This window comes from Zonotrichia albicollis, chromosome Z, assembly GCF_047830755.1.
Source record: "Zonotrichia albicollis isolate bZonAlb1 chromosome Z, bZonAlb1.hap1, whole genome shotgun sequence".
NCBI classification, from domain to species: Eukaryota; Metazoa; Chordata; class Aves; order Passeriformes; family Passerellidae; genus Zonotrichia; species Zonotrichia albicollis.
In genome coordinates this window covers 58,020,449-58,033,674 of record NC_133860.1, presented here as the reverse complement: position 1 = coordinate 58,033,674, position 13,226 = coordinate 58,020,449, and positions in this window count along the sequence as shown.

Sequence of the window (13,226 nt, the reverse complement as noted above, 5' to 3'; positions counted from 1 at the left end):
GATAAATTTGTTCTAGCTAGGTGTTTTGTCATCTTTCTGAAACTAGGCTTTACTGGAAGAAAAACAGTAATTACTTAAATATTAGTGTATTTTACTGGGACATATATATAGTAGAGCGTGTTTTTCTCTGTTTAATAGTTTTGTAACTTTTGCTAAGATGTCACTAAATGGGTATAATAGGAAAGTAAACAAACACAGCAAAGGTCAAGAGCCTGTGTATAGGAGAGGATCAAAAAGAAAAAGAATCAGAATGAATGGAATCTAGAAGAAAAAAACAGAATTTCCCTGTATCTAAAAAAACTCATCTATTTTTCTCTGAACACTTTTGAAACATGGAGTGTACAAGTCAATTGTTCATCATTGTTTTATGTTTTTAATACTTATAATATATCTTTTGTTATTATTTCATTGTCTAAGTACTTCAGTGAAAATGTTCTGTGGCATTATTCAAATGCATTGGGAACCCACAAATATTTGACATCAAGATAGCTGTATTTTCAATCAGAACTCCTTAATAATGTAAAAATGTAAAGACTATTTTGGCAGGTCTCTATACTCGGGTGAAAGTAGCACAAATGAAACACATCTCAAGTAGAAATTTAAACACACTGCACTGTATGGATGGGACAGAGTTAATTTTCTTTATATTAGTCCATGCAGTGTTGTGTGACCATTTGTGACTAAACCAATATTGATAACATATCAATATTTCAGCTATTACTGAGCAGTGTTTGCACAGTATTAAGTTCTTCTCCATTTCTCACACTGCCCTGTCATGAGAAAACATGGCGTGTCTAAAAGGTTGTGAAAGATTGAGCTGAGCCAGTCAAACCAAAGTGGTGTTCCATGCCATGATGTTACACTCAGCAATTTCAGACTGAAGGCAAGATTTTACAAAGTAGCCTTTGTGTGTAGACTGGATGGGCATCAATCTGCTGGTACAGTGTGGTGAGTGATTGCTTCAGCCATTTGTCTGGGGGCTATTTACCCCTTTTTTCTGCACTTGTTAAAGTGTCTTAATCTCAAGCCTGTGAGTTTTTTCCCATATTTGTCTGTTCAGATGTCTCCCCAACCCTGATAGGAAAACAGGGGAACATTTGAACTGGTGCTTAGCTGCAGGTCGGAGTCCTACCACAATCAGAATTATTGTAACTCATAAATAGTCAAGAACTACTCTGCTGTGGTGGCATTAATTTAAGTTCATCACATTTTGTGCAATATCATAAGCCTATAAACATAAAAGAAGGTCTCACCACCTCTTGAAATATTGATGAAGATCAATATTACACCATTTTCCTCATATGCTTCAAACAGGCCTATTACTACTTCCTTTGTTGCTCAATTGCTGCTAACAGTTCAATACTACTTCTTTGAACTTACCAAAGAGTAGCTGAGAGCTGTTCCACCTGGGTGTGCAGGCTGCTGCTGTTGGACCTGCATCAGCAGACAATCATCGCACTGGCTCTCCACTCTCAATGCGCAGAAAGCCATCATCTTACCATCTCACCTGAAGGAGTGAAAAAAAATTCTTTGAGTGGAGATTTCTTCTGTACTGCATCCTGTTCCAATACTCAAATTATAGCACAGTAAGAGAAGAGGTTAACATGGCTTTTGTTTAGTGTAGAGATGGACTACAGCATACTTTATTAACTGCTTCCACAAGCAATTACCCCAATTACTTTCTTGATACCGGAGACGACAGTAAGTCATACAAGGAGTGGCTGAGGGAGCTGGGTTTCTTAAGCCTGGAGGAGGTTCAGAGGACACTCTACCAGCCTGAAATGAGGGTGTCCCCAGGTGGAGAGCAGCCACTTTTTCCAGGCAACCAGTGTCAGGACAAGAGGATATAGTATCAAGCTGTGCCAGGAGAAGTTCTGTTTGGACAACGGGAAGAATTTCTTCACTGAAAAGATATTCAGGTATTGGAATGTGCTTCCCAGGGAATCACCATCCCTAGAAGTGTTCTAGAAATAACTGGATGTCATATTTTGTGCTATAGTTCAGTTGATATTGTCATGTTTAGTCAAGGGTTGAACTCAATGATCTTGGAATTCTTTTCCAATCCTAATGATTTTAAAAAAATCTAAAAAGACTGAAAAGACTGCCTCTCTAAAAATATACTCACAACCATTAAAAGTATCTGAGGAAACTCATCAGTAATCTGAAGTTTCAATTTAAGTAATATATAAATATATATATGTATATACATATACACACATAATGGAGAACATATGCAATTGGAAAGGTTCCTATATGATATTATTTTTTTGAAATTATTCTTTAAAACAATACTCATTAAAAACGTGAAAATAAATGTGTCACCAGTTAATGATTTTATTTGGATGAAATCAGGGTACACAGGAAATTCTGAAAAATCTGGTCAGGAATTTCTGAAAGTGAATGCAGGTTGTAAAAGTTAAAAGCATTGCTAATGTTTGAGTATGAATAATGATGACCATTTTAAGATCATAAATTGCTCTAGCTAAATTTGTTGAATAAAACTGTTCAAGGTGCACATGCCAATGAAACATTGCTTTTTACTCTATCATTTGTTATGTTAATACCGTGCTGACTTCATGTATATATGACACCTCATCTGAAATGAAAATTATTGCCTGTAGCAAGACACAGTACAAGCCATAACACAGCTGAAATCAAGCAATTTTAAAAGTGCTGGGTAAATTGCTGCCTGATGTAAAAGTAAATAATGATTAGTCCATTTCCTTTCTTACACCTTGAGTCTTTATTTCCTGTACTAGGCCATAAACTACCTGAGGACTAAGCCACCAGTATTGAACCATTATATACATTGTATTATATATATGTTTATACATGTATTATATATTAATATATAATTTTCTTCTGTTCTGAAAAGTGAATGGATTTGATGACAGGTCATCATTAAGAAAAAAAAAAGAAGATTGAAAATGTGTATATTGGAAGACAGTGTGACTCAAGACAGACATTGTCTCATGTTTTTCAGAATTTAGACAATAGAGGTGAGAGGAATACTAGGTACATGAAAGATCAAATATAATTTTTGCAATGGAAAGTAAGTTTTTAGTTCCTCTTTGGGGCACATACTCTGGCTGATGGGTTCTGCTTAAGACCTTTACAGACTAACTTAACAGTAAGGGGTTCAAGAACCAGAGAGAAATTGGAATAAAAGGGCAGCGCAATTTCAGTTGCTAAGCGAAAATAAAGTTTATAGGCTTTTTGTTCCACATGCCCTTATGAAGTAACCCTATATGATAGGTTTCTCTAATTTTTCATCCTGAAGAATCACAAGAGACAGGAAGATGAAGGACATGCCTTAAATGACATCCCAGCAGGACGGTCAAGAAAAAGAGATAAATATGATAAAAATAAGATGAAAATTATACCTGTAGAGGTGGCTGAAGCTGAGAATGAATTTTTAGATATAAATTTATAAGACCTTTAGTCACAGAAGGATACATGATTTAAAAAATCAAATTAATTTGATGTAGGGGTTTGTCTTGTACTGGGAGGAGATGGTTCATTATGGTTCCAGCAAGACAGGCACTTAGACTTGCAAGTTATCATTTAATATGCTTTTCATTACTGGTAAAACTGCAAAAGAATAGCACAGGTGACATTAGTACCTTTAGATGCTAGGAGCCCTGAGCAGTGTAAAATTAAAGAGACTCTGACCCATGTTCAGTGTGCCATGCAGACCCAATCCATAACAGTTTTTCCCTTTTTGGTCAGCTGAGCTATTTTAAGACTTTCTTTACAAAGGACAAGCTCTATTAATAATTTCTACAGTTAAATAGAAATATGTTGCAAGAAATTCTTGCTGAGATTTTTGATAAAGGCGAGGCCACACCAGTGGTATGATCCCTGGAGATGTGGAGTGAGAGCTTCCAGTTGCAGTAAGGGGGCTGAGGTTGTCCTGGAACCTGTCCAGCACAGCACAGCCTGAGGGCCACACTGGATCCATAGCCCCATGCAGCACAGCCCTGGCCTGCGAATGTCTGGCTTAAGTGTATTGGGTATCCCTCAATTCTCCATGTACAAATGCCTTCTGTTCATGATCACCACAAAAAACATTTTTGCCTATAAGTGATATGATTATTTGTTTTAAGCAGTTGAAAAGTTTAGGAAAACAATATCCCTGACAGTGGAATTCCTACTTAATAGGTAAGGAAATCCATTTTTTAAAAATTCCTTTCAGACTGAAAGTATCTTCCTTTAAAAATAAATTTAGTTATTCAATTAATTGTCTTCTTTTATGTTTTCAATATTTTATGGAATTGTTTTTCTTTTTTTTTTCTTTAATTCTGACTTTCAATTTCATTGGCGTGTACTTTCTTCAAAACTAAGTTTTGTCATGAGCAGTGAAGGTTTGGTATACCTGCAGCTGCTCTAAAATGTGATTAAAAACAAAATTATATCATAGCTGCTTTAGGAAAATGGAAATTTCTCTTCATTTTAGTCCCTGAGAATAAAATACTGAGACTAATAGCCCTAGAGCTGGATGTTTTGTATCCACTGTATTGGTACAGCACAACCAGTGACTACTCAAGCTTCTTAGGATTCCTGTATCCAATACTGCTTCTGAGATATCAATGTTTTTAGAGACAAGAAAGAATTTGTGTTTCGGTTTTAGCTTCTCTGTGCTGAGAATGCAAGCTTTTCTTTGTGTCATTTCCTGTTACATAGTTAGTTATGTGTGAAACAAGACCGTTGGTTCAATTTTTGCATTGAAAGTATCAATTTTAATTTCTACAAATAATTTGGATCTGAAGATCGATTGTAGCTATTTCATATATCATGTTGTTGGTACACTTGTACACTCTATGTACAAGTGAAGTGTTTAACAGCTAAGAATTGTCTTTTTATAAGCTATATTAGTTAAACACCTTGGGAATTGTATTTTCATTTGAATATTCATTATGTTTAATTTATTATTTGTGTCTCAATTTTAGTTTTAGAACTATCAGTTCTAATTGTATTTATAAAACATTATGACACCTATGAAGATGATCATCTAAAAATTATGTTCTGCTTTAGCCTATGACCCTGTAATTTTCCTAGGTATTCACAATGCAAAAATTATTAAGGTGCAGGACAGCTACAATTCAAAATCCATGAGCAAAACCTTCAGGAGTAACAAAACCCTTTCTTTAGATCTCAGATTTGTTACTATGTAACAAACTCGATACTATGTATGTCTTTATTTTAACCTTACTGTTAAACTAATTAAGAAAATACAGTAATGAATCATAGCATAAAAAGGCAAGCATTGCTGTGTCAAATATTTTATGAGAGAGACCAATCAAGTATTAAGCCCTGAAAGAGTTAATTAAATGCTTAAAGGCCAGTGAATCATACAGTCATACAGAAAAAAATGCTGGACTACAAGGATTTCAGTAAGTCATATTAAAAATTGCAAGCTTTATAGTAGTTTCACAATTGTGTGTATTTTATTTTGCTTATTTTGTGTTGGATTTTTACGGTAATATGTATTTAAAATAAAAGTTTTAATGAATAAACCTGGGGAAAACTATACAGCTTTTCCAAGCTGGCCACAATGATATACTTTTGATGCAGTCTCTACCAGGAAAAGAAATGTGAGTTTCTAAATTCAAAAGTAGATATTGTCCCATAAAGTTTATTAACCTTAAAAAAGGCAATGACCACTCCCTACAAAATGAAGTGCCTGTTCATTTCAGCTGTTCCACACACATCTATATTTTGCCTATCAGAGACAGTCCTCAGCAGCCTTTCTCTGCCTTGTTTCTCTGTATTGTGCTCCTGTGGCTGAGTACTGGCAGTGAGGGTACCACGGGGTGGGTTCTGTGAGGAGCTGCCAAAGGCTGCTGCCACGTCTGGTGTTGTGTTTGCATAAGTTGGACTGTTCTGTTTCCCCCGTCTTGTAATGGTTCTGTCCTGGTTCTCCCTAAACCCCTCCCTGTTGCTGTCAGTTATCCCAATTCCTCCCCAGTTACCTTGGTGATCAATGTATCTTTCCCTAAACCCCTCCCCGGTGCCCTGCCTGTCACTCTACGCTCCCACCTTTCTTTCTGGAAACTTCTAGCTAGAGCACTGAGTGATTGGCTCGGGAGCCGGGGCCCCTACTTCAATTTGTTCCCATTGGTGTTTTCCTTAAGTCTGTCCTTTGTATCCCACTCCCCTCTCTAACCCTATTTGCCCGAGGACTGTCTCCTCCCCCAAGTCTCTCCCTCTTTATAAGCTGTTGTAACCTCACATTTGTTCTCTTTGGCTGTTGATTTTCCCCCTGGGGCACAATAAACTCTGCCCCAGCTGGAGAGTGCTCTCTTTTTCCTGCTGATCATTGCCTCGAGCCGGCCTCGTCTTATCACAAGGTAGCGCTGCTGTTATAACACAGAATGTTTGCCTTAGGTGCTGTCCTGAACACTGAGATTGGGATAGTGCCCCCTGTACTGCTAGCAGTGCTGGCCAGCTAGCCGGGACGTCCGAGAAGGACAGCCCTTCTTCAGCTGGACCACTTCAGTTCTTGGCGCCCAACGTGGGGCCTGAGGGCGTCTCCAAACCCCACGGATGAAACTGTAAGTCTCCCTGGTCGTCGAACTACCCTCAGAAGAGTTGACCCCTTTCTGGTGGGTGGCGCTCTGGGGGATCAGGAGTGACAGCTCCTCGCACCCTAGGAGTCATTTCCCTGGCAGCAACCATTGCTCCCGGATTTCTTTTTGCCCTCGCTGGATTGGTATTTCTTTTCTCCCTGTCTTTTTAGTCGGTTTATCCGCTGGTGCCATGTGTTGTGCCTAAAGGGTTTTCCTTCGCTGTGCAGCTCTCTTTGTTTTGACAGGGGCCTGTGTGGGGCTCTTTCTTATTTTCTTTAAAATTTGTCTGGGATGGTGGCCAGCCAGACGGCTTCAGTCTGGCACAGTGAGTTTCAGCAGACTAAAAGACAGACTTGGTTCCAGGCCCCAGAGCTGAAATTCCCCGGCAGGAGTTGGTAAAGACCATGGAGAGGCTGGCTGTACCCCTGCAGTCCCTGGAGGTCCATGGAGGAGCAAATATCCACAGTGGACCTGTGTTGAAGCAGTCTGTTCCTGAAGGGCTGTGTCCCACGGAAGAAACCCACATTGGAGAAGTTCATGAAGTACAGCCTGTGAGAAGGATCCACATTGGAGAAGTGTATGAAGAATTAATTTTCTTCTGAACTGTCTCCCTGGTGGGACCCCATGCCAGAGCAGAGGAAGAGCTTGAGGAGGGAGTGGCAGAGACAAAATCTTATGAACAGACATCCTCATTTCCTATCCCCCCTATGCTGATAAAAGGAGGAAAGAAAAATCAAACTCAAGCTGAACCTGAGAAAATGGAAGGGTGGGAACAAGTTTTTAGATTTGTCCTTATTCTCATTATTCTACTCTCAAGAATTTCTGAATTGAATCTTGTCCGGTTTATCTCGGCTGTTTGAGGGGCCTGGAAAGGCCCGGAGTGGCCTTGGGGCAGCCCGCGTATCGAAGGACGAGAAGAGGCTTCAGTTCTTCTTTCGGTTTTTATGTTTATTAATTGTTTATCTAAAAGATGTTCTTTCAGCCGAACAGAGATCTGCTCAGCAGTCAGCCATGGGCACACTGTGCCGTCCTCCGGACCGCCACGTATCTTTATACCCATTGTTACATGTACAATATTTATCATTTTTCCCCAATACCATCTATTCTTATAACTCGGTGCACTCTCAGTAATAACCAATCCAAAGGTGCCACCGTGGCCAAAAAAGATGGAGGAGAAGAGGAGGAAGAAGGAGGACAGGACACACCCCAATTCCTCCATCTTACTCCTCCAAACCCCCCTGTACATAAATCCTAAACCCTGTTTCTCACCCTCTAATTAGCTAATCTTTTCGCCATTCACCCCGGTGAAGTCCTCTTATCTTCATAAAGGTGTCGTCTCCCGTGTAGGGTCAAAGTCCTGCCACCAGACACTTCTGGCAACATTCCAGGACTCCCGAGCCCCCTAAGGGTGGTCTCGGGGGCCCGGCATCCCAGGACTCAGATCCTGAGATCCCACAGAATCTGTTTTGTCCATCTTAGTAATGATTGAGGAATTGCTCACTGTCTCTATCTCAGGCCAAGAGCCTTTCATGACATTTTGTCTCCTTGCTCTTGTTGATAAGGAGGAGCAATAGAGAAGTTTGGTAGCCACATGGCATCCTGCCAAGGCCAGCCCACCACAGTCTCCTAATCTCTGCTCTTCTGTCCTAAAGTTGTTTGCTGCCATATTTATGGTACTGCAATGGTGTCCATCTTTTGACTATTTAAGATCCTGATATATTAATTTCTGTGTTACAAAAGGAGGCAGAGCACAAATAGAAGATAAAGTTTTTTAGGATGAGAGACTTTCCTCTTCACCCCAAAGATGACTTTCAATAGATGAATTTTGCCCATCATAAATTAGCGGAGTGCTGTTTCTTCTCAGGTCTTGTTTTCCCCTGTACTTCTAACTGCATGGAAATGGGCAGAGGTTAACTTTAGCAAAGTTAACTGCTACCTCTTCAAAGGAACTGTAGCAAATGCAAAAAAAAAAACATATATATATACATTGAGCATAGGAAATGGAAGTACAAGACCTGTTACAGTACCATGATGTGGACTTTAAACTGTAGGCCTTAAGAAAAACCAACACCTCAAAATATTACAAAAGCTAATTAAGAGAATTATTCCTTTCATGAGTAATGCTAGCTCTTGTTAGTCTTAAGAAAATTTAACAACAGAAAGCACAGGCAAATTTCCCATGGAGGAAAGAAGAGTAATGGTAAAGACTTGTTCATTATTAACATTTGTAGGTCTTAATATTAAGTAGACATTTTAGTTACTATTAATTAAAATATTTTTCCACAGATAGGAGATGCTAAAACTTCATTAAAACATACCTGTTTAAATTGTTTCTTTGAGTGAATCCTGACCTGTAAATTCAAATGGATGGTTTCAAAGCATGAGAATATGGAATACTATATTTATTTAAAAATATATATTTACATATATATACATTTATTTTAAAATACAATGTATTTATAAAAATATTTATTTAAAATATATAAAAATATAATATGTATATAATAAAACAAGATTGATTCATTCAGATAAAAATCCATTAAAAACAACTAAAAAAATAGGCAGTAAATAGAGATGAGGGTGAAGATTATAAAAGATAGTTTAAGAAATACAGCCTAGATACAATGCATCTGTTTGGAAATGCTGACCTAAATACTGTAGCACTTCTCAGTCTTCTGAATTCTTCAAAAGAATTATGGCTCATGTTATTTTCAAAGTGCGCCAGTACCTTTCAGAAGCTTACATTTCATTTTCACTCTTTTCAACAAATGTTAGAGAAGTAACAAATGCAGAAATTATGATGTTAAGAAATGAAGGAAAAGATTCAGAGAAAAAATTTCTTGTCTCAATGGTAACATTGATTTCATGACTGTGTAGTATCTTTGCATTTCATGTTAAATTTTACAGAAAATAAAAAAGGAAAATTGGAAAGAATAACAAGCGTCCCCTAAAAAATTATATAATTCAGTAATAATAATTCAATTACTGAAAACCACCTTGTTGCCTATAACTAAGAAATTGTTATTTCAATGAGCTTGATCATGAAATTTCTTCATACCATTTTTTGATCATACCATTGAAGAAAAGTTTTACTGTAGATTGAAGAAATAAAACATGAGCAATGGGAATATGATGCAGCAACTCTTTTTTTGTTATTTTCTAGCAGGAAAGAGATACACTGTTTTACAAAATAAATATTGCTTCATCAGTTCAAGGATAGGATCCACTTCATCTTATATTTTAATGCTTTCAAAAGATTATAAGTAAGCAAGTGATATATTTTATCAAATAATTTTCACTCTAAGTTTTTCCTCTCTGACAGAGTTTGCCATGTACTAAAAAATGACATATGATTATAAACTTGGCAATTGTGGAGCTACTTAGCTCATCTTCACAATCAATTTAGCACTTAAAAAAAGCATTTTCAATCCCAAAGTCTTATGTGCATAAATGTTTTTTCAACTTCCCCAACAGAAATTGCAGAGAACACTAATAGCTTATATAAGTCCCCCTGAGGCATTTCCAAAGCAAATACTAGATAAGGTTTCTTTTGGTTTAACTTTATATGAAAATGCTAATTTGGTTCTAGAAAGGCAACAAAAAAGGAGCCAGTTACTTGAAATTTCTGAAGGGTTGATTTTTCCATGTGAAAAAAAAATTACAATGAAGTAAATTTCTGTATGTGTGGTAAAAATTACTGTGACAAGTTTAAAAGTTCTGACTGCAGCACAAACATCCTTTTGTAAAAATAAATTGATCCTACTTTGCTCAATGACCTCATACACACAGAGAGCCCACAATGAGGGAGTTATAATATTCCCTTGAACATCAGCAATTGTGTGAAAAGCCACAAACCCCATTAATTCCAGTAGATTCAGGGAGATTCAGACCTCCCTAATATCTACAGGATAAACTAATCTCATGCATAAGTTAGCAACATTGAAACTGTTTTATCAGAAGAAGTTGTTGCATTAGAGAAAAAGTAGTAGCTCCACAATGACTACCTAATTACAGGTAGTCACTGGGAGGCACCTTGGTTCTCAGCCCAATTTATTTCTATTTAAAGATAAACAGTCACCAAAAAGAGCTGAAAGCTGTGGCAGATCTGACCTACCCTTCATGCATGCATTTCTTCCCCTTGACCAGGGATGCCTGGCATAATATGACTGTGAAGAGACCATTAATATATCATGGTATAATCTGAAGTGTTACTTTATGAAGTGAAAAAAATTACCCTTACACAGCATTATTTAAATGTTATTTAGGAAGAACATACTCTGCACTGTTCTTGGGTCTTGTAAAAAGATAGAAGCATTCAAAATGAGTTACAGGACATAATATTCTTAATCCTCTTGAAATGAGGGAAAATGTGTTGCCCAATATGACTATCCCATACCAAATGTAACAGAGAGGAAGTTTCAAAAGTAAGGCCTATCAAAACTTAGAAACCTAATACATAAATGCAGAACATATAAGTAATAGTAAGTATCAGTACCAAGGTGAACAAGTTTAATTATATTGCAAATACTGTAAAAGAAAAATGAAACATTGGGAGATACAAGGATGTATTTTTAATTTGGAGACACTGTGTACATCTCAGCATACGAGCTATAAATTTAATGATTACCTACTATTTTTTAGTCACTCTGATTCTTTGGCATTTGGGTTAATACGTACTCACCTAATGAGCACACATTAAGTACCTGATTTTATTTCATTGATAATTTTTTGCACTTATGCTGTAGGGTATATCACATACTTGTCAAATCTTGCATTAACAATTTTTAGTAACTTTTCATTGATAATAAATATTATGTTTTCAACATTCATCATATATTTTATTTGTTTTCCAGGAGAAGGATATATAGGACCAGTTTACAGGCAAGGTTCCTTTCCCTCTTTTATAAAGGAGCAACAGTCTGTTCGGATGAAAGTAACAAAATATTCATATTTCTATTGAAGTAATTATTTTAAATATCACTTCAGCAAGAACTACATGTTTCTACCTCTTCTGGCCAAAACATTTTAGAATCATTGTCATTTAGGTGGCCTACACTGACAATAAAATACTATCAGTACATTTCAAGATAAATATTTAAATAAATTTATGAAAAGGAAGGAAGTTTGTTTCAGAGTCATTAGATTAGGATACCTAAAGGCTAATAAAGGTGACATTCCATCAATTTTAATTGGTTCAAACTTCAAGAAGACAAATTGATTAGGAGTTTTCTCATTTAAATGAAAGCTGCAGTTGTGCTGTGTGGATGCAAGTATGTCAATCTGGGACAAGCATTTGATGTTTCAGGACTGGAAAAACACTTGTTGAATTACTTTTTTGGCTCTTTTTTTCTCAGACAGTTTGTGGCTTAAGGAACTGAAAGCCCCAGCTCTCTTAAACCTTGCACAATGTGATTACCCCCAGGTTCACCCTGAGTCTATTTAAATTTTAGTCTTGAGAATTTCTCTTGCATCTGTGTTTTAAGATATATTTTCCAGAGCTGTTCACCTCAGGTACTACATACTATGATTACCAAGCTATATGCCTGATTTTCCATAGAGCTCTCGTGCTTCTCATTTCTTTTCTTTTTCAATACTTGGCTCATTTTAAATAGTTCCCATTATCTAGCCCTTTTCCTCACCCAAAGGTAGATAAGTACTGTTTTCTTGCCTGTATTCTAGGGATTTAACTTAATTTTCATACATATATATATATATATATATATATATTTATAGAGAGAATATAAAGCAAGTTAATTATTTAGAAGAAAAATACCAATATGTACTATTGCTAATGGTAGACACATGTTAGATATGTTGATATTTATTGCTGTTTTGAAACAGAAATAAATATTAGCAGTGACTTCAGAGAAACAGTAGGGTATTATTCTCTACATTATCTATATGAAGAATAAGTTAATAAAAAACAAATTCCTGTGATAAAAGATTATGTTTGAAGAAAATCAGCTCTTTTGTTTACTGAGTCACAATAAAATCCAATTTTATATACAAATGTCCACAAATCATTATTTTGCACTAATAACTAAATTTTCGATAAAATGAATTATCATTTTGTAGTGGAAAGGTGAAAGGAAAAGACACACAAAAATTTTGCTTCTTACAAGGAAAATTATTGAGACATTCTTTCTTTAAAAATTAACGTATGAAATATATTATTAGTGTTCACTACTGAAAGTAAATTCAAGAAAGAATAGAGGGCTTTTATCAGTGACACCATATCATGTTTACGTAAAAAGTGACTTTAAGGTATTTAGGACCATAAAAAAGTCTCCAAAGAAGTAATTTGAATTTCTCTCTGAAAAAGCTTTTCTAAAGTGTCATGGTGTCCCCTGGGCTTGTGTTGCAGAATTATCAAATAATTACGAGCTAGGTGAAAGGTCTAAAATTTTTTTATTGTAACCCAAACTAGAAATCTTATCTAAGATAAAATAAAATCATAAGAGTTTATTAAGAAATAAGATGGTGTTTTGTATCCTGTAGTTTGCTTCCTGAGATTTGTGTGTAGTGTCCCTACATCTGTAATTTTATTCAGACAGTTGTGACTGCTATTAGTTAAGTCAGGATGGCTTGCCTTTTGATCAGAACTGATGAAAAAGATAAGTGTCCACAAATAATTTTAGTTTCAATAAAATGACTAAA